Source organism: Callorhinchus milii, unplaced genomic scaffold (assembly GCF_018977255.1).
Source record: "Callorhinchus milii isolate IMCB2004 unplaced genomic scaffold, IMCB_Cmil_1.0 Scaffold15, whole genome shotgun sequence".
Classification (NCBI taxonomy): Eukaryota; Metazoa; Chordata; class Chondrichthyes; order Chimaeriformes; family Callorhinchidae; genus Callorhinchus; species Callorhinchus milii.
In genome coordinates, this window is record NW_024704756.1 from 14,423 (window position 1) to 37,724 (window position 23,302).

A 23,302-nucleotide genomic window follows, 5' to 3' on the forward strand; every position below is an offset into this window, starting at 1 on the left:
ATAAATGGTACAGTTTAATGGGTGGTATGGGAGCAGAGAGACATGGAGGGTCACATACATAATTCTTTGAGGGTGGTAGGACAGGTTGATAGAATTGCTAACAAGCATATGGCTTTTTAAATAGAGTCATACAATACAAAAGCAAGGAAGTTTTGCTTAACCTTTATAAGTCATTGGTTAGGCATCAGCTGGAACATTATGGCCAATTCTGGACATTGCACTTTAGGAAGGATGTTGAGGCCTTGGAAAGGACGCAAAGGAGATTTACCAGAATGATCCCAGGGTTGAGGGACTAAAATCTGTGGAGAGGCTAGAGAAGCTGGCATTGTTCTCTTTAGAGCAGAGAAGTTTAAGGGAGGATTTAGAGGTGTCAAAAATTCTGATAGAGTAGAGTGATAGTTTTTCCACTGCGGTTCGTCCATTAACCAGACTACATAGATTCAAGATAAGTGTCAAAACAAAATGAGGACATTTTTTTAAACAGCGATTCGTTACCATCTGGAAAGCATTGCCTGAAAGGGTATTGGTAAGAGATTGTATAACAAGTTTCAAAAGGAAATTAAGTAAATATTTGAAGAGGAAAAATGTGCAAGGATGTTGGGAAAGAGCGGCGGAGAGGGACTAATTCAAAGAGCTGGCAGAGTCACAATCAGCCAAATAACCTTCTTCTGTGCTATAATATTCTGTTATTCTATGACTTGCTGCTCCAGTGCACAACCTTCCATTCCACACTTCTCATTGGCATTTGGCGAACCAATGACTCCTAGGACCAGTTTTGTGTGACTGGTTCTCTGTCAGTGGGATATAAGGGGAGGGGAGGCTGTGTCTGTCAATATCTGTGAGGGGACGTGTCTATTAGTGTGAGTTAGGAGATGCTGTGCTTGTCAATGTGTATGAAGGAGGCTCTGTTTGTCAATTTGTGTGAGGGGAGGGGAGGCTGTGTATTTCCATGTGTGTGAGGGGAGGCTGTGTATTTCCATATCTGTGAGGGGAGGGGAGGCTGTGTATTTCAGTGTGTGTGAGGGGAAGGGAGGCTGCGTGTGCCTGTGTATGTGAGTGAAGGCCATGTTTATCAGTGTGTTTGAGGGGGGAGGCTGTGTGCGCATCTGTGTCTGTTACAGGAAGTTGTGTTTATCAGTGTGTTTGAAGGGAAGCTGTATGTGTCAGTGTGTGGGAGGGGAGGCTGTATGTGTCAGTGCGCTTAAGCGCTCTGAGACGCTGAACTGGGGGTGGACGCTATTTAAGTGCAAGTTGTTGTTCTATTGAGGGAAGGCTGTGTGTGTTAATGTGTTTGATGGGAGGCCGTGTGTGAGTGAGTGTGTGTGAGGGGAGACTGTGTGTATCAGTGTGTGTGAGGTGATGGTAGGCTGTGTGTGTATTAGGTTTGAGGGGAGGCTGTGTGTGTGAGTGTGTTTGAGGTGAGGTGACGTTTCCCCTTACACACATACACTCCAGAGCTCACTGTTTGACACACATTCACACCCTTTTGCACACTCTATGTTTTGGCAACCCACAGCACAGATGCTGGACTTCAGGATTACTTGCTGGGTGGCCGCCAATTCCCTTTGTGCTTCCCTCCTACACGGTCCACAATGCCACACAGCTTAAGCTTTTCTTATTCCTATTCTTATTATTATTGCCAGGTAACGATAATAATCCTTGCATTTGATAATCACCTTATCATGTCTTCAAGAACATCTCAAAGCAAATCACAGAATATAGTGTAAAGTGAGTTGACTATATATTTTGTGGATAGAAAAGGGAAATGTATGTCATCTGATACTTACGGCTTATTACACGTAACCATCAGATTCCAAGGATATTTCACCATGTGCATCAACTGTTGCCTGAACTGAGTTTGAGTCACGGCATAAATGCATGTATTAGTGCAGGTGCCCAGGAGCTGCAGTAAGTAGGCGCTTTCCTGCGTGATGTACACAGGATCCTTGGGGCCCGTGTAAGTATATGTTTTTGTAATCCGCCAGTAGAAGAAGAACACAATGTGAGTCAGCCAGAGCAACACGAAGCAGCCGGTTATGGCGAAGAGCAAGACTATAGATCTTCTACGGTTTTCTATCTCTGGGTCCTTCTGGTTCTCCCCTCTGCTCTGCCCACGGAGTCGTTGGCGCACATTACTGGCCAATATAATGGATCTGACAGTCAGAGCGTTCAGCAGGACAATCAGACCGAAGGGAAGCAAAGGGGTGAAGATAACATGGAACCATTCAAAAGCCGCCCAGGCCAGTGAAGTGTAGAAATTTTCCATCTTCTGACACATCCATGGGATATTGTTGCTTATGAATACTGGCTCTTGGACGAAGAGCCAGGGAATGTTTTTAACGCCACTTAGCAAACACACTGTGGTTATCACAATGGCCGCCATTCTCTCATGGCAATATTTAACTTTTAGCTTTGGGCAACAAATGGCCACAAATCGATCAAATGTGAAAGCCACGGTTAACCAGACAGAGCCATCCGTGGCGGAGTAAATCAGAGCCACTCTGAGTGTACACACCGCGGTGATGTACAGAAAGCTGCGAGGGAAATAAAGCCCTCCAATGCGATTCAATATCACGTCAACCAACAGCACAAAAAAATCTGCTGCCGCCATGGCCACCAGATAGCGGGTGATACATTTGGACAGACCACACTTTCCCTGAGATAGGATGGCCATTGCCAACAAGTTGACTGGAAAACAAAACAAGTCAACAGAAAGTCAAAAATATTGATAAGTACAATAATATAATAATATAAGTACAATAATAATAATATAAGTACATGATAAGTATATTGATAAGTGAATATCGTATTCACAATTGATTCTGCCCCTCAATGTCACCGAAGATAAATGGGTTGAATATTTTCATACCTATCAAAGCTCCTTCTCATTGAAAGGACAATTTCTGACAATCTCTGACAATTCAACACATTCTGAGCATTACATATTGGAGTGTCAGGTTACATGATGAGCTTCCAAACCCTGAAACCCTGACTCACGTTGTGTCTGATTCAGAGGCAAGAGAACTTGAACTAAGATAGACTGACACTCGATGTAAAACTACTACATCCTAACTAAGACCCATCAGCGCCATATTCTTCAATGGAGCTATCAATCCAGCAAATGTTTAATAAATGCAATCCAGAATTCAACATATTTCTTTGCTCTACTGGTGGGGTGACTTTTCACAATTGAGTTTTCAATTCTACATATCCTTTTGAAAACAACCTCATCAGTTTACAATAACTTCAGAAGGAACCAAGTAAAGATCACGAAAGGCTACAAAAAACTATTGATTAGAATATGGAATTTCATTAGGTAAATTACAAGTGAGACACAGTTCAGCAATACCATTAAACAGGAATTACATGTTGCAGAAACATGGATGTTAAGCTGTAAAAAGGCATGCCCAGTGCACTGCTGTAGCTGTTGTCTTTCACACATGCTGTTAAGGTGAGTTCATGTACATTTAAAACCTCTACAACACCATTTTTAAAAAAGGAACTTGATCTACAATCCTCCAGATAAAGCAATGGGTAATTATTTTTTAGCATCTTCAAAATCCACTTCCCCCCTCCATCATTGCACTGGGTACCAATTGCAGAACGGAGATTTGGATAAGACATTAAACAGAGGTCCTATCCGAATGTTCAGGTAGATGTTAAATATCCCATAGTGCAATTCAAAGTGAGAATGAAGTTTCTTCTAGTGTCCTGGGCTACAATCCTCTTATGCATACAGGTTTAATGTGCCCATAAGTAACACCACTTTACAGTGTTGGGCTTAGACGCGTCCTCCTTTAAGCAGATTTTTTTAAAGGAATGTCCCACCAAAACCCCCACAGTGCCATAAAATGAAGCAAGTGTCCATCTTTATTTGGGGATTTGTTCTATTTTCGAACAATGCCATGAGATCTATAACGTCCACTTGAACAGGCTGATGGGACCTTGTTTAAATGTCTGATCGCATGAGACATCCGACAGCACATCCCCATCACAGCACTGCAGCACACACACTACTGAACTTGAATGTCAGCCTAGGCTTGATACCTAAGTACGCAAACGCCCTGATTGTCAACCTCCCTAACTCCACACTCCATAGGCTGCAGATCATCTACAACTCTGCAGCCTGTGTCTTCTCCCGCACCAGGATACTCAGCCCTGACATGCTATCCTCGCCCAACTCAATTTCCCATCACACAGAAGATACAGTTCAAGTTCCTGGTCCTCACCAACAAAGCCTTAAATGGCTTTGCTCCCCCCTACCGCTGCAACTCCTAAACTCCCTAACAACCTGCCCCTACCGCCGCTTAGCGGGCTATGGCCTGCTTCATGTCCACCTCACCCACCCCTCCATTGGATTGGCAGACCTTCTGCCACTCTATCAATACCACCTGGAACTCCATTCCACAGTCCCTCTGCCTCATTGTCTCCCCTAACTCCTTCAAGACCCATATCAATACCCGCCTCTTCGACCGGGCCTTCAGTCACCCTCCTTCCTCCTCTTCTTCCTCCATGATCCCAACCCCCAGGTCGGGTCCAAAACACTGTCAGTCCAGCTCCTTGATATGTCCTTCTGATGTGAAAAGCGCTATATACAAATTTGATTGTGTTGTTGTTGCTAGTTTTCCAATGAGATGATAAAGCGATCTACTTGATAAAATAGACCTATTCACTGGTCATGGCTGTTTTGGGGATGCTGCTCTGTGCAAACTGGCTGCTGCACGTTCTTACAAATATCAAGGCTCTGCAATTCACAAATAAATCGCATTGAGAACACTCGCTCAAATATGTTGGCCAGGGGGGTTGGCAATCAAGTATATTATTAAAATTGATAATTCTTCACACATATACTAGATGTTGTTACCATCTTACCAGGGATGCCAATGGCTGCAAGAATAGGATAGCAAATTGCGTACGCACGACCTTCTGTTGGTTTATGCATATCGAGAGATATTTGTATCATACAGCTGTGCTGTGAGACAACCTGTGATAAAATCAGAGGCCTTTTATTTGTACCAGAATAAAACCTCTGAGATATTAAAAAAACTTGCATCATCATGGTATCAGCTGGAGTCTGTTAACAACAACAAATTTACATTGAAATAGAGTGGATGATGTCCCAAGGCACTGGCCACTCTAGGGACATTAAACCAACTTCATGTTTGAGCATGCTTTTCTACAGAATTAGAGAAATAAGGCACAGATCAAGCAAACTCTCTCCCTCAAGGGTAAACAGGTGCTATCTGTCCCACTGGAGCTCCCCAGTTAGTGCTACATACTTTACTCATATTCATTTGTTCTTAAACCATTGTTTCTTTACTTACATTAGCTTCACAACAACAATCATTTCCCCCAATGCCTTGAGACTGGAGAAAGGCAGATGCTACTTCAAATTTTAAAAAAAGTTAACAGAAGTGACCCAGGATCAACAGACCAGTTACGTGTAGGTGACCTTATGGAGATTCATATAAAAAAAGATCATGGAGCATCTGGACAGTAACAAGATCATAAAAGATTGCCAATATTGGTTTATGAAGTGGAGATCCTGCCAATCTAATTTACTGGTTCCCTTTGACTACGTTTAAAAGTAGCTTGATAATAGTAAAGCAGTGGATGTTGTATACCTGGATAGAAAGGCATTCGATTGAAGGGGAATGAATTCAGCCCAAATCTGCAGAAACACTACTTCAGTGAGCGAGTAGTGAACTTATGGAAAAGGCTCCCAAGGGAGACAGTAGAAGCTAAAAATTTCATTTGTTTCAAGGATAAATTAGATAGATTTCTGCTATAAATTAATACCTTTGGATTCAGTATAGTTTGGGGTATGACATATCAAGCAACTGCTAGGATGGTGGAAGGCGATCTAGTTGAATCTGGTCTTCTTTCACCAAACAAATTCTTATGTTCTTCTGAAACTACCAATGCGCGTAGTGAGATCCGAGTTCGTGAATTCACATTCACATTACCCGGTAAACTGAAAAGTGAAAGGGCGCAAAACAAATTAAATATTTTGTTCTACGTATAGGATTTTTATCAAGTCCTAAAAAGAGCCACCAAATATTTAACCAATATAAAGAAATTCATGAAAATATCAAGCCTTGGCAGCTGTTGCATAAGAGATTAAAGTAGTTTAATCACTGTCTGATAGTGATTCACAGTCTCTGTATTCCTCAAGTAAGCATTATAATAAAAGTAACTGTGACCATTTGGGAAACCTTGCTGTGTGGCGTGTCTCCATGTTTCTGCATTTGAAGAACACGCACAACTGGTTATTTCCAGACTGTTGATATCTTCAAATGAAAATGAAACTACAGAGGATTGTGCAGTTTGTTCTCTATGCACACACTCTTTGGAACTCCATCCCACAAGTGCCTTTGCCTTGCTTCCTCCATTGCCTTCGTCAAGCACATCTCAAAACCCTCCTCTTCAATTGCACCATTGGTCAACCTCCTACTCCTACTCTCTCTGCCCTCCACCCCTCCTGCTCCCAGGCCCCTGCTTGGGACCAATACGCTGACTGCCCAGTACCTTGGACCTGCTATAGATCTGCTATAGGCGCTATAGAAATTTAATGTTTGTGGTTGTTGTTGTTGAATTCTAGTGTGTAATGTTGAGCACTACAGACACTGAATGCAACAATCCCAGTTCAAAACTTGGTGGACCTTTGCTTATTTGCTTATCCGGGTTTTCATCCAAGGTTTGTGGAATATAGGTAACATGTCTGATTCTAGGTCAGACCATTAAATGCTTTGCATAATACCAATCCTTTGGAGGTTGCAACAGAATGCAGAAGAAAATGTCAAACCTCACAATTGGAAAGCTCAAGAAGTGAAGATTAAATTACATATCAGACTAAGATCTATCATATTAATTTCCCTGCAAATTCTGGACATGACAAAGCAGGATGAACACATACACGCTGCAATGCTAGGTCTACAACCGTCACCAGTACCTCAATTCACAATTGTTTCTCCACCTGCCATTTTGAGCAATGTTATAAATTAAGAAATAAGGTTTTTCAAGTACACTTTTAGTGTACTTGATTCCCTCTGAAAATGTTCTTGTCCCTACCCCACACACTCTGCTATTCCCACTCTGTTCTTCTCTCCCACCACACTCATCGCCTTCTCTCTCACCTGAACTACACCATTGCCTCCCTCTGCTCTAGTACATCCCCTGCAGACCATTGCAGCTCCTGGTGTCAGTTGTCCCAGAGTAGGCACCCCAATTGTCTCATTGTTCACTCCCTGTGGAGTCCTGTAGCTCAGTGGTTAGAGCACTCGCTTTTCAAGTGAGAGACCTGGGTACGATTCCTGGCAGAGCGAAACCTTGGGCAAGTTTCCTTACTCCACACACCTTATGATAATCCCTCCAAAAAACATAAACAAAAATAAAAAAAATGGTCATTTTCAATCCATCACTGTTTGTGGGACATTGCTGGGCGCAATTGGCTGCCGCGTTCGCCCACAAATATACAGTCAATTCACTTTACAGTGTGTTCTGTGAAGCGCTTTAGGACGTCCTCCCGACGTGAAAAGCGCTATATCAAATGCAAGGATTATTATTATTATTATCCACCATATTTTCCGCCCTTCTCCCTGAGTCTCTCACAAACTCCCTCTCTTCCTCTGACCTCCTCTCTCGCTGGGCCTCCAACTGCAGTGATTCTGATGCAGCTGGCATTCCCTACATGAACCTCTCCAATCCACTTTCCAACCAGCCAACAGGATCTAGACTGCTCTCATGAAAGTCACCAGTAAAATTCTCTCCATCAGTGACAAAGGCTCCCCCGGGCTCCTTGGTATCATAGTTCTCTTCGCTCTGGACATTGTCGACCTGTTCCCTATCACCTCCCCACTGAGTTCTTCCTTCATAGATCTGCACTATCCTGCTTTCACTGTTACCCAGCCCATTTTCTCCATGTTTTCTCTTCTGAAAGCTTCACCTAGCAGCCGTGCACAATCACATGCAACTCCCTTATTCTTGTTCTTCTTTTCTTCAGTAACAATATGGTCTCACTGATTGATATCTCCTGCAGCCCTCAGGTTACCTTCCACATGTATGCGACTGACACCCAAGCATATCTCTGCCTACACCAGCGATTCAGTGACTGCTGCTATTCTGAACCATTAAACATCTAGTCCCATATGGCCTTTAGACAAACTTCAGCAAGACGCAAATGTCCCCTGGCAGTGGTGGGAAATGCTTTGAGATGCCTTCTCAAAATGAAAGAAATTATGTAGAAATCATTTTTTCTTGTATTGTAGGTTACTTTGGAAGCTATTTTCCACAAGTCTTTAAAGAAAGCAATTTCACCTTAAATACAATATTACATTAATTTTCAATTTGGGAGAATGTGGCAAAACCCTGAGCGATACTGACTGGTTGCCCAAGCTTTGGATTGTAGCTGAGGGGGCGGGAAAAGAAAAGATGATCCTGGCACTAGCAAAATGATAGTTCTTGAGACAAGCCTTGAATAAGGTAATCTGGATTGTGAGTCAAAACAACTGTGGGACGTAGTTAAATAGATATTTGGGGTTGGGGGGGGGGGGGGGGGGCGGTGTTGCGGGGGGGGGAGTAGGATGGTTGGAAGCCCCAGTGTAATGTGAGTAATGTAAAGCAATTGAAGTTGACTGGTGATTCTTGAGGGTAGGGAGTACCTTGTCGGTTGGATTTCTGGTTGTGGCAGAAATACGGGGGTGTGGGGGGGAATACTATGATCCGCAGTGGGGCAGATAGCCAAAGGAGACCAGTTAGAAGGTGGGTTATAGGCTTGCCGAGAATTGTGTACAAAGCACATGAGCTACCAAGATCTGGATATTCTGCGAATTGCGCAGGAAAGGGCAGGAAAGCCCACAATCATAACATTGGTGTGTCATGTCGATGTGCAATACACTGTTGGGATTTCCGATCCCGTAGTTCGAAATATGACTCGACAATCTAATTATGGTGCAGCAAGGTTTAGTGAACACAGTGAACACATGCATTAACAAGTTACTACAAATGCCTAACAAATTATACTACCAGTCTTTGAAGACAGTCACACAACGTCACGGAACACCTTCCTTGTGATTCTTAAAGGGCCCTCTCCACACTGGTCTCTCTCTCTCTCTCTCTCTCTCTCTCTCTCTCTCTCTCTCGCCTTCCTGTTCTTCTAACTATTCTCACCTAGATTGCCATAGTTATACCCTTTTTCCAATTGTCCTTTCTAGGGCCCCTCTACCCACTTCTGATACAGTCACGTACTCAGGTTAATCAACCATTTGGCTTGGTGCCGGCCTGACTGAGTCTCCATGAGGTCTTCCCTTTGTCCTGTCTAAGATAGGAGATCAGTTTAGGGCTGTATCTGGTGCTTGTTATTTTGTTATGTGAGATCATTAGTATATTCCTTTTAAGTGACTGGTTATCTCTTATCAGTATCTCCCGGGATGGTACCAAAGTCCTCCAGTTTAAACAACTTGATTAGTTGCTATTCTTGAGGGTTGCTTTCTGTCACTTGGTCCTGTCAGAATCTATCGCTAAGTCGATATCCGGTGTCGACTGGTACCTTGTTGTGATTTACTGATCTTGTTATTCTTTCAGAAACAGAGAAAACCAGATGTGTTCTATCCCATGACTGTCAATACTTTCTCCATTCTACATTTGTTTAATGTTTCATTATTATTAGACGACAACTTCTATAATCTAACACAACAACAGTTTAAAATTATATAGCATCCCAGAGGGCTGACATTGGCAGAGCACAACGTGAAGTTGAAGAAGAACGTCTTCAGGCACGATATGAAGATGGGGAAGGAATGGGCAAGGGTGCCCCACAGTTACGAGGCATTGTAGCTGAATGGTGGAATAGAAAAGGAAAAAGCAGGAGGCAGGAGCCAGCTGTGAGGAGGGAACGAGTAGTGGGTTGGGAAGTAGACAGGTTGGAGAGAAAGGGAGATGTCAGGGTATGAAGGGATTTTAAAACTAATGTGACGATCTTGAAATTGATCCGTTCAGGGATTGATAGCCATTGGAGCTTGGCTGGAATTGGGGTGATAGGGGTATGGAGTTCAGTGTGAAAGGGAGCCAGTGGAGTCTTACGAAGACTGGTGTGATAAGGGAACTGAGTTTAATAAAGATGAGTATGCGGGTGGCAGATTGTTGGATTAGCCGGAATTTATGGATAATAATAATCCTTGCATTTGATATAGTGCCTTATCACATCTTCGAGACGTGTCAAAGCGCTTCATAGAATATATTGTAAAGTGAATTGACTGAGTGTTTTGTGGGTGAAACCCGGCAGCTAATTGTACATGGTGGTGTCTCACAAACAGTCGTGGATTGAAGTAACCAATTAATACTATTATTTTGAAGGAATTATTACCCCTGGAGAAGCGATCAGCCAAGCTTCTAACTGGAAACCCAAATGACAGATAGTATACAGATATTGATACATCAGGACCTGGATGAGCTCAAACTTCTTACATCTAAATGTCAATAAGACGGAAACTATGCTCCCATAAATGTTTTCTCTACCGCTGACAAAACCCTCCTCAACCTCTCTGCCTATTTCACAGACTCACCAAACCGGTGTACAACCTAAGCGTCAGGATTGATCCACTGGTGTCCTTCTTACTTTGACTGCCATCCTCCACATCAGCCACATTGTCTGCCTCCGACTGTACCTTACCCCAGACACAGCTGAAACACTCTTGCATGCGTTTGCCAACCTCCGTGCCCCCCTATCAACAGAACTTGTTAACTGACAAGTCCACTGACACCGCGCCCATTCCACTAAAGACAGACCTCCATGGTCTTGCTCCCGCCATCTTCCGACTTCATAACCCCACATCAGCCTGTCCGCACTCTCAGCTCAGTAAACACTGACCTGAAGCAACACTGACCTGCTTCAGGTCCCCAGCACTTCCCACCCTGCCGCTCCCCCCCCCCCCCCCCACCCCGTCCAACCTCCCCGACCCCAAACCCCAGTTCGGGTCCGAAACTGTCTGCCCAATGCTTTGGGATGTCCTTAATTTTGTTGTTTGTTGTTGTTGTTGAAGTTCAGAATTTTAAACATAGAGAGGCAGCATCTGAAATTAACGGGAAATCCAATTGACAGAGTAAAATATTTTGCAGACTGCTTTTCCGTCACTTGCTTACTAATTCCTGTTTTGGTTCTTGCTTCATTCTTAGAATTTGCTTTGAAGGAGATCTGGGTTCGATTTTTCATCAAGGCATGCATCATTTTAGCAAATCCATCAATAATTTGGTACCCTATTTAAGCGATATTCAAAGAAAACCGCTTGGCGCTGCAAAAGAAAAAAGGCAGAAATTATACTTGTTGAGCACTTTTTGTACTGCCTTGCTTCATCGCTACAAGCGTCTGTGGTTCTTCCTTTCTTTTTCGTTGAAATTCACTGACTTTCTATTTCATTCCTTCAATGTGCACTCGGAAAATTCACAGTTGACATTTTGAAAGCAACCAAATAACTTCAGGATTGGATTTCAAAAGCGCACCATTAATTAATTGCAAGTTGTTTCTGCTGCAGTAGTTGGAAACGTCTTTGCAAGATGCATGACATACGGTGAAGCATTCCTTATGTTCATAATGCGGAAAATCAGTAAGTATTCAACGCGGTAGGCAATTGCGCACAGCAGTGTCCACAAACAGTCTTAGATTGAAAGATCATTTTTTAAAAGAAAATATATACATTTTAGAAGGAATTATTCCCCCCAGAAAAGCTATTTATCAATCGACTAATGCGCAGGTTCAAACTTATTGCTAGGTAAACAGAGGCCTGTGGAGTAAGGAAACCTGCCTAAGGTTTTGCCCTGTCTGGGATTCGAATCCAGGTCCTCCAGCTTCCGAGACGAGTGCTCTAACTACTAACTTAAAGGACTGCCAATCCCTGTGATAGATTGTTGGAATGGAATTCGCACTCTCTCCCTGGAGGGATGCATCCTGCCGAATGGGACCCAACAGCCAGTGATGCTATTACCTACTTGCCTCATGGACAAGGGCAAGACATGGCCGCTGTATACTCATTATCTTCACAGGAATTCATCTCACATTTATTCCACATTTGGATTCGTAAGGTCCACCTCAATTTACTAAGCCTTCATTGGCAATAACAACAAACTGCATTTAGTTAGTGGCTTTCACGTAGAATTTGAACCCTTAACAGCAGAGTTTGAATCAGAACCGTGGAGGCAATGATCAAAAGGTCTTTGGATGCGATCTGAAGACTGGCGGAGGGAGGGGGGTGTGGAGGGTAGTCAAGGCGGAGGGATTAAGGTAGGGAGTTCCATAGTTTGTAAGCATAGTGGCTGAAAGCAAAGCCACTGATTGTGGTATGGGGGTAGTGGTGAACTTGGGATATGCAGGAAGCTGAGGCCAGTAGTTTTGTGTGTAGGGGGTAGAGTTGTTAGGTGTAAGCAGCTGGGAGACATCGGGCGATGACAGGGGAGAGAGATAGAGAAGTGCTACCGTCCCATCAAAAGAAGGGAAGTGCATTGGAAACAATATTGTTGAAACGTGCAAAGGACTAAGAATCCCCAAACTATAAGTTCATCACACATTTGGTATACAGAAGAAGATCTGGTGAAATTCTACGCATTCAAACAAAGTTTGTGAAGTGACGAGAATGGGATTCAAAACCATACGTGTAGAGCAGTCCATCACCTTAACCGCTCAGCCACCTCGTCTCCTGTAGCTCTTTACAAGGCTTGAGTTTACAATTGGCATTAAGATATAATGATGGATGGATCCAATGTATTGGAAATGCCATGTCAAGTGCAAGGTTTATTGCGAGTTAATGTCATGAAGTGGGTTGTATGCAAAGAGGTTAAATAATAATAATAATAATTCTTGCATTTGATATAGCGCTTTTCACGTCGGGAGGATGTTCCAAAGCGCTTCACAGAACACACTGTAAAGTGAATTGACTGTATATTTGTGGGCAAACGCGGCCGCCAATTGCACATGGCAATGTCCCACAAACAGTCGTAGATTGAAAATGACCAATTTATTATTGTTTTGGGTTTTGGAGGGATTATTATTCGGCTCTGTGTGGAGTAAGGAAACTTGCCCAAGGTTTCGCCCTCTACCTGGAATTGAACTCAGGTCTCTCACTTGCAAAGTGAGTGCTCTAACCACTGAGCTACAGGACTCCATAAATGAAGTTAAACCTGTCAGTAGTTGTACTTGGACCCATAGCCTCTAATAGAGACAGTGACGGAACGCAGGACCTTAAACCACTTGTCCGACCTGACACTCACCATTTAAACATCAACAATAACAACTTGCTTATTATAGCGTCCCTCACGCAGGGTGACTTCCCAGAGCATCACAAAGGAAGGGAAACTGTTGCAACTGGACAAACAATTCCTGCACGAAAGGCAGGTCGAAATAGGAGTGGCGCGCTCTGTGTCCACGACACAATCAGTTGAAAGATCCCGAAGAAGAATTGGCCTCCCAATCTTGTTCACTACTCAGCCCCTATCCACTACTCAATTTCATATTTGCCAAATAAAGTTTATCTTTCATGCAAGGAAGGAACATAAAATATTACAACTCTCCTGCCCAGGTCACAGATATTTGAATGGTAGAAAAAAAAGTAGTGTCAATTACTTTGCAAAATTAAATGGTTGACTGGAAATAAGAGATGTCAGAAATTATTATTGCTTATTTACACATCATGTAAGAAGAAATATGAGCAAAATATTTTGTGATTGGCAACAGGCATTTTTTCCTTTACTGTTGACAATGGTGACAAATCAATTCAGATTGGCTAAAAATAAAGCACCTGATCACTCAGGAATTGAAGCCGGGTCTCCTGCTTGGCAGTTGGAGATACTCACCACAATAATAACCAAGGATTGAAAGTTTAACTACACTTGATGTGTGTGGCTGCAAAACTTCTGTGGTATCCCTCCGGTTTTGTCGATGAGGCATTTTCAGTGAAAACACAACAAAATATTCATTGTAGCTGACGGTTAATTTAAATGTGTTCTCATGCACATCTCAGTTGGAAAAGCATTGGAGTGAAAATCAAAAGGTTTTTCCATGAATCCTGAGTATTTTTTCCCCAGCCAGATTGTAAATCATAATCACCCCCTATCATAATCACCCTATCACCCTATCACCCCCATCCTCGCCTCACTCCACTGGCTTCCCATCTCACAGAGTTCAAGATCCTGGTTCTCGAGTTCAAAGCCCTCCACGTTTTGCTTCCTCTGACCTTTCAGACCTCCTAGACCCCTACCATCCCACTCACTCCCTCTGCTCAGCGGGCTCCGGCCTGCTTCACGTCCCCTGCCTTGTTCACCACACTATTGGTGGCCGGGCCTTCTGTCATTCTGCCCCCACCCTCAGGAACCCATCCCATAGTCTGTCCGCCTCACCCCCTCCCTCGCCACCTTCAAGACCCAACTCAAGACCCTCCTCTTCGACCGTGCTTTCGATCTCCCTGCTTCCCTCCTGCCCTCCACCCTCCCTGATCCCTACTCCCAGCTCGGGTCCTGTAACTCTGTCTGACCAGCGCCTTGGGACGTCCTCCCGACATGAAAGGCTCCAATACACATAATTTTGTTGTTGGTGGTGGTGGTGTTTCAAAATCATTTTGGTATCTAGTAGCTTTTAGTGAATAGTGGGCTTGCCTCACAAGCAGGAGGATCAGTGTTGGATCCTGGGCAGGGCGAAACAAACTTACTCCACACACTTCTGTTTATCTAGTCTTTGTTACTTGATTGGTGCATCGCCTTTGGCGCAAATCCCCCTCTCACCAAAGAAAAATGGTCATTCATTTCAAGATTGTTTGTGGGAATAGTTATCAACACTGTTATGTCAAGTCACGTATTTTGATTGTGCTGGGTGTAAGAAAATAATTAAAATATAAACTGCTGCAGAAATGCAATAAATTATCATGGCCATGACTTTATTTACCAGGAATGGGCTTCTGATAAGGAAAAGTGGAAACCAATATTTTGCTTAGGATCATCTGTTCAGACATCTGCCAGTCTGAACACTGCTGGTAAAAATGCCTTCTTGTAAACAGTAAATTTTGGGTTCAAATCGTGAAGTTTCTGGCTGAACACACGAATATCACCAATCTGGGTCTTGCTGCCATGACTGTGACAGGAAGTAATTCAAACACCACGTTGTTACAAATAAACCTGCAGATTTTGTGTAACAGAAGAACCGACAACATTGCAGTGAAATCATGAAAACTCTTTCATTTGGTGTTTTATTTTGTGATGTTTCTGGTAAAAATTTACAGAGATACCATGGACATGACCAGGGAGGAGTCTGTCAGTCTCTGTGCTGCAGGCGCCGGTTGTCGGTTTTGCTCCCAATTGTTACTCAGGCTCCGGTTTGGATTCAGGTGGGTTTTAGACCCTATTCAGCTCAATGAATCGATTTGACTCATCCCCGTGAGCCATATAAATGTAAAAGTGTTGTTATTATCACCTATTAGCGAATGAGGGACCTTGATTATGAGGAAAGGAGAGAGAGTTGAGGATTATTCTCATTGGAGCAGAGAATGTTACGAGGAGATCTAATAGAGGTCTTCAAAATCATGAGGGGATTTGATAGGTTAGAAAGGGAAACACTGTGTCCACTGGTGGGTGTGTCGGCGACTCGAGGTCACAGATTCAAAATAGTCTCTAAAAGAAGCCAAGGTGAGGGGAGAGGACATTTCTTCATGCAGCGAGTTGTTCGAATCTGAAATGCATTGCCTGAATGGGCGGTCGAGGCCGATTCGATAACACTCGTAAAAACACGGTGGACGGGTATTTGAGGAGGACGGGTTTGCAGGTTATGGGGAAAAGGCCGGGGAGTGGGATTGACATTACATTGCTCTATTCAAAGAGCCGCACAGACTCGATGGGCCGAATGGCCTTTTTTTATGCTGTACGATTCTATGGTTGACAGGACAGTTATGATAATACAATACTATCACTGAGCAGTGATCGGGTGGAGAAGGGGCTGTACCTTTGGGTGTTGGTTTCTACTGCACAGCAAGAAGTCTCTGGTGTAAATCCAGGGATATCCTTAAACTGTGACAATTTTGCATAGAAAACCCCTTTGTCACTGTGGTCATATTTTGACATGACAACCTAATGACCTGAGAAACCAATTTGCTCAAATACCTCAAAAGACAAGAACATCCTCATTTAATAAACGAACGTTGTGGCAACGAGGGGGTGCTGAACCCGCCCTGGGGACAGCAGCACCAGAGCAGCAACACACAGTGTGTCAGAGACAACACCAATTACTGATGTACAAATTTCTTAAGGAAAAAAATTCCCTCTGGATTTGTTGCGCTCCGAGACCCAAATCGCCAAACGTTCAGCAGCAGAACCTTGATCCATAGGAAGTTGGCGTCGAGAGCTGCGCTCCTCAGCCGGTGGAGCTCCCAGGCTTTCAATTCAGGGACATGAGTTCGAACCCCACGATTGGTGCAATGTTTCCATACTTTTTTTTCAGTTTCTCGTTTCATTTCAGTTTTGATTGTTCACCGACAGCGCTGAACTTGAGCAGTGATGTTTCAATCTGGAAACCATAGTCAAGTGTGTCGCCAGCACAATGTAGCTGATTCAAAGTCTGAAGGCCATTGACGACATTATAAACACATTATTAATAGTGACATAAAATCGGACTAGACAAACGCTGACTATTGTCAGTCTCGCTCAGCTGATAAAACATCACACAACTTCACCCCAAAGTCATGTTCTTGAAATGACCTGTACAATTGTAACTTTGATTTTATAGGTAATTGTATTTCTGTGGTGTTATCGTCATCACTCTGGACTTTGAACCCAGTGATCAAATTGTGTTGGCAACCCCACTAGTTCTTTTATTTACACATACAATCAACAACAATAACAAGATTACATTTGCTTAGCACCTTTCACGTCGAGAGGACGTCCCAAGGCGCTGACAATCGTCCAACAGCTCAGTATTTGATGACAGAACCAATTGTGCAGAACATCATGTTTGAAGTCCAATAAGTCTCACCAATCCTTCCAATGTGAAAAGCGCTATATAAATATAAATCTGTATTTTATCTACCAGAAAGTTCTATTGGTGTCATAGTTATCATGTTCTCATCTGGTATGAGAGATGTCAGGCTCCAAACTGAGCAAACGCCTTAAGTAAAATGGTATACTTGATAAATTTTGAAATGCTTTCACTCTCACGGTTAAATCAAAGATTTTGAAAAAGACTCATCATTATTTTTAGATTTTTGATCTGTTTTAATATTAATGTTTCCCTAAACCCAATTACTGCACATGTTTTGAATAAATTTCAAGACCATTTATTTTCAGATTTGCTTCCTCATAAACAAGAGATCTCTTTGCATTTGCACGACTTGCAGGCACTGCACTCACTGCCTGGAAGCCAAACAGAGCAGGAGGTGGTCCCTGAATACGCCATGTCCTGTCCTCCACATTCTTGATTGTAGGTTCGACTGAACTTTTGGTTTGTAATTACAAATTTGAAGTGTGATTTTCACACCGCTGTATATCATGTTCTACTTTGAAATTTTAAATGTACTTGTAAATTTTTTCCAGCAAAACAAGTCACGACAAGTCACAAGTCACAAAACAGGAGGAATTGGTGCTATTCTGATGAGCCTCAGGTGATGCACCCAAAGGTGGTTTGTCCCATCTGCTGGACTGGCCACACCACTGAATCTGTGACACTAACCTACTTTTTTTTTGGGGGGGGGTTTATAAATACAAGTTGTTGAATGTTGTTGTTGTTCTTGCGGTCGCCCTCACAAGGATCTTGAATGATCAGTGATGATCATAAATCCCAACAAGTCTTCAATAAGTGAAGACAATGAAGGCGTCTGTCAGAAAATCATGTAATAATTACAGCAATAAAACTTGAAATCTTGTCTGATCTCTCATCTGGTTTTCAATCACACAGAAGCCTTGGGAGGGCCTCCTGACACGCAGGGCAGTGTGTACATGTACATTTGTGTTGCTTTGTGAACTTTTACTGTCTTTACCCAATTAATAACTGTGAATTATGTGGGGATGTAGCTCAGAGTTAGAGCACATGCTGCGCATGAATGAGGTCTCGGGTTCAATCCCCAGCAACTCCACGTGTGGAGTATAACTATTATAAAGAGCCAGTTTTTCAATGATCCTGGTGCTCTCTGACAAATTGATGATTGCTTCCAGAAACAAGTTTATCAAGCAAGGCTTCTCTCAGCTGATATTCGTAAAGCTTGTCAAATGTTTTTCACACGTCTTATGTCTCTTGCTGATTGGGCACCAAGCTGCAGTCAGGAATCATCATCTTAAATTAGGTCATAGAGGACTGTGTTGATACGGATTTTGAAATAGGTGAGGGGTCTATTCGGAGGGATTCAAATACAGATTGTCAATCCATACAGATTGAAAACTTTCTGAACGAACAAAAGCAATTTGGTTGATGAGGAGCCTGGATAGCTCAGTTGGTAGAGCATCAGACTTTTAAAACAATCGGTTTCATGGCAATCTGAAGGGACTGTGTTCAAGTCACTGTTCGGATTTTTTTTTGATGGGGGAGAGTAACTACATACAAGTGGAGATTTTTTCCCTATATCAAATATGTCTAAGTATGACATTTATATCATAAATGTTATCACACAATATTTCCTTGTTTCCAACTTAGACTTGAGCATAGCGTCCTCTGATTAAATGTGATCAGAAAAACATGATCATTTAAGGCACATCCCACTCACACTGGTGGTGGTTCTAACTGAGATTTAATCCATGTTTGTTTTCATGACAAGACAACATTGAATGATCCTATCTATAAATTCAGCATCCTTATTCTCACTTTCAAATGCCTTACCTCCACCATCTCCTTCAACCACACCGACCCAGCTATAACTTTGGCTGAACAAAAGGTGACCTGCTTTCTCCCTCCCCACCTTCTATACTCCCCTTCCTGTGTGAGCTTTCACCATGCTCTGGGACACCAACTCAGAGTTCCTCCGACTCACTCCCTTCCTATGGTCTTTCTAGGGTGCCATAAAACATAACAATTTGATGGCGAGTTTGGTCATCTTTACCCTCCGCACCTGTTTCTCTTGCTCTGGAACAAAAACAGAGAGAGATGAGAAAATTCAACAGGTCAGGCAGCATCTATGGAGAAAGGAAAGTGAGTCAATGTTTTGGGTCCACAACCCTTCGTCAGAATGCCTGACCATAGATGGTCCCTGAATCTGCTGAGTTTTCCCAGCTCTCTCTGTTTTTGTTTCAGATTTCCAGCATCTGCTGTATTTTGTGTTTGTCGCTTGCTCTGGAGCCCAGTCAGGACTTTTTGTTTCTCCCACAAATTTACAATCCTTTCACTTTACTGTATATTCTGTGAAGCGCTTTGAAACGTCTAGAAGACGTGATAATTATTATTAATTGGTGAATTACATCCTTACAACACGATAGATGCCATGTAAATTATAAACAAATTGGGATATCCTCCCAACGTGAAAGGCGATATACAAATGTAATCTTGTTGTGTTGAATCATAATTGTGCACTGTGTTCGGACAATAACATGGCTTTCAAATTATGTGTGTGTTGAGCACTGCAGTAATTGCAAACGTGGCAGAAACTGGCTGTGCAGTTGACTCTGTGTTGCCATCAGAGAGAGAGGATTGAAACTCATCGAAGGAAGTTGTCTTTTCAGTTGAAGGTTATTAATTTTTCTCCGAGTTTAAATTTCCTGCTGGAAACTAATACATTTTGCTGGTTTTAAACAATTCAGTGCTGCTTGCTCAATGTTCAGCTACTTGAAACCAAGTGTGGCATCCATATTATCATTTCAATTAATGAATGAAATTCCTGGCCGGCGAATCATCGTGTCATTGAATGGACCAACATAAGATCAGTCGATTTGTTTCAGTCGATTTGTAATTTAAATTGAGCGGGTCTTTTCTTTCAAATGTTCTGACAAGTACCAACAATAAGATCCAAATTGCATGATGAATCACTGATATTTTAGTTTCAAACACAGGTTGATTTCATATTCAGACACCACCCAGACAAAACATTTTGTATGGATTTGCTGACAAATGATCAGCGATTGTAAATGAATCGCGGTTACATCAGTATTTACAATGTGGTTGATTAGGAAGTAGTAACATTTCACCAAAGTGCAATTGGCTATTCGCTTGGTTAAAATGTCACCAACTTTCATAATGAATCGACTTCTCAAATACATTTCTCGCAGGTCTTAACAGTTCCTTCACCCACAAGGTCCAGCTCCTATCAAACTCCAGCCCATTATCCTCACCCACAACGAACAGTGACCCCACATCTCACCTGGGCTACACTCACTCCTGTACTTGAATGGTCCACTTCAAGGTCAGCCCTCCACATGCTTTCACTCTCCAGCACCTCCACATCTTTCTGATTTCCTAATACCCATGTCTCTGCACCTCCTGCACTCAACTGACACTGACTTGCTGTGCGTGTCCCTTCCTTTTAGTGTCATCAATGGTGTTCACATTCAGTCCCAAGGTACAACCTCTGGAAATCTACGTTGGTAACTCCATCTCGATCACTCGCTAACTATCTTCAATTACCACCGGATGATCCATGTCTCCTATCCTCAACACCATTCTACCTTTCTCTGCATTGTCCTGTGTGAAATACAGAATGTTTTTGAGGAATAATAAAAGGTTGGCCACAGCTGAGTGTGATTGCCCAAACTCTAAAGAGATATTTTATACTAAAAGGAGAATATGTTGAGTGCAATAAATAGCTTCACCATGATTCATACTGATTCTGCTTTGGAAGCAGAAAGTGTTCATTCTTTCAAAAGCAAATGAGATAGATTTCTGTTAGGAAACAATGTGTGGAAATATAGCATATAGATACACACACACACAAAAATACACACACAGAGAAACAGACACCACACAGACTCAGAGACACAGCCAGACATACACACAGACAGACACACACACACAGACACACAAAGACACACACAGACAAAAAGACGCACAAGGCACGTTTCCTTACTTCACACACACAGACAGAGACACAAACACAGAAACACACAGACCGACAGAGAGACACAGACAGATAGACAGACAGAGACACACACACAGACAGAAAGGGAGACACACAGTATGTAGTTTGTGACAAGACTGCCGGGATAGTGGAAGGTGAACTGGATGGACCTTTGTCTTCTTTCGTCGAGCAAATTCTTATGTTATAGTACTAATAATCCGTACAACAACAACTTGCACTTATATAGCACTCTCCACAAAGTGAAGCTGCTGGAAATGGGAGGGGTGGGGGGAGTATGGTTTGCTTATCCCAGCCGTGTTGGGGGTTCAATAAACTGCACATCAGCACTTCATGTCTCCAGTCCTCACCTGTTCAGCCAATTATCCAGTCATTTTGCCTCTCAGGTCACTGTGCAGGGAATGATCATGTGGCTGTAAAGTCTGGCCAGGAAAGACTGGAAGAGAATTTCACTAATGTCACAAGGTGTAACAGTCAGCTGGGGGCAAATAATAATAATAATCCTAGCATTTCATACATTATCAAGTCATTAAACGTTTCAAAGCGTTTCACGGGATACAATGTAAGTCGTAGTAACTGTGTATTTTGTGAGTGGCAGCTAAATGTGCCCAGCGATGTCCCCACAAACACTGGATTGAATGACCAATTTTTGTTTGTTGAAGGGATTATTACGTCTGGAAAGTGACCCACTAATCGACTAACAAACAGGTTCCTACTTACTGCTGGTAAAGGTGTGTGTCTGTGTGTGTGTGTGTATGTCTGTGTGTGTCTATGTGGGTCTGTGTGTGCAGTAAGGAAACCTGCCTAAGGTTTCGCCCTGACCCGCCCGGGAATTGAACCCAGGTCCTCTCGCTTGCGAGGCAAGGTCTTTAACCTCTGAACTACAGGACTCCATTCATGTGACAAGGTTGGCAGGTGGGGGGGATGAACAGGAATCAGGGAGCCTGGTGTAGAAAGTTTGATGGGGGTGACTGTCAGCAACATGTACACAGTGAGCTGCACTGAGGAGACAGGTGCTGACACACCATGGACACACAGCTGACCCCACCCCCGCCCCCCCGTGGGCAGCAGCTCTCAGCAGAGGGTTGGCAGTGACCATCATGGCCACTGGCACATGGTGCAGGGCTCAGGGCAGAGGCTACAATGGGACGTTTGGGTTCCCACACAATGAAATATGAATCATCTCTCAGTTGGCATTGGGATCAGAGGCCTCAGCGTGTTCCCGCTGTAAGAAAGTGAGAGTGAATATAAACAAGCAGTAGACAGGAAGAGTTGTGCTGAAAGGACAGAGAGCAACGGAAACCTGTCTTTGCATTTCACATCTGATTAACAATATCATCATAGATTGTGTTTATGATGTCTGTGTCTGTGCTGGGACTCGCTCCCCCACTGGAGCTCTCTCCTCTAACCCCATTACCCTGCTGTGTTCTATCATGTCTGTGGTGCTCTTGAGACCATATCTTAGTGAAAGGCACTATATAAGTACACGTTGTTGTTGTTGTGCCGTATTTGAAGCTAGACTGACACATCAGTGCAGTACTGAGGACACAGCTCCGTCTATGCATTATGCAATAAAGGGCTGTCTGTCTGTCTGTTGTGATGGTTCATGTGCAATGACATAGAACATACAACAAAACATACCATTCAGTCCCACGTGTGCGTGTAGGTGTTTTACTCCACCCGTGCCCGCCCCTGCGATTCCCTCTCCTATTCTCCTCTATTCCTTTCTCCCTCATCCATCCATCAAGGTTCCACTTGACAAAAACAACATATGACATTTACACAGAGCCTTTCATGTCAGGAGGACATCTCAATGCGCTGCACAGTCAGGAGTTTGGCCGCGATTTGGGGATTGGGATCAGGAGGGGGCGGAGGACAGGGAGGGTGGGGGTGGGATGAACGAAGGCAGGGTTGGTTGAAGAGGAGGGTTTTGGGACGGGTCTTGAAGGAGGTGAGGGAGAGGGTGAGGCAGAGGGACTGTGGGAGGAGTTCCAGAGGGTAGGGGCAGAGAGGATGAACGCCCGTCCGCTAATGGATTGGCGGGGAAGGTGGGGGACATATCATCTGCGAACTGGGAGCTTGTACTCCCTATACCCAAGTCCAGGTCCTTTATATTGATCAAAAACCACAATGGTCCCAACACTGACCGCTGGGGGACACCTCTGCACACTTCCCTCCAGTCAGAAAAACAACCATTCACCACTATTCTTTGCTTTCTGTCTCCCAGTTAGTTTTGTATAGATTGGAAAGCTTGGCCAGATAGCACTCTCAATGGCAAGCTATATGGT

The 23,302-nt window shown here is 43.3% G+C and overlaps 1 non-coding gene across 1 annotated transcript; it reads left to right on the forward strand.

Moving 5' to 3' along the window:
• Positions 1-18,434: 18,434 nt before the first annotated feature.
• trnak-uuu lies at positions 18,435-18,527 on the forward strand. The gene is made up of 2 exons: positions 18,435-18,471; positions 18,492-18,527. It is a non-coding gene; the product is annotated as a tRNA-Lys (tRNA).
• Positions 18,528-23,302: the final 4,775 nt, after the last annotated feature.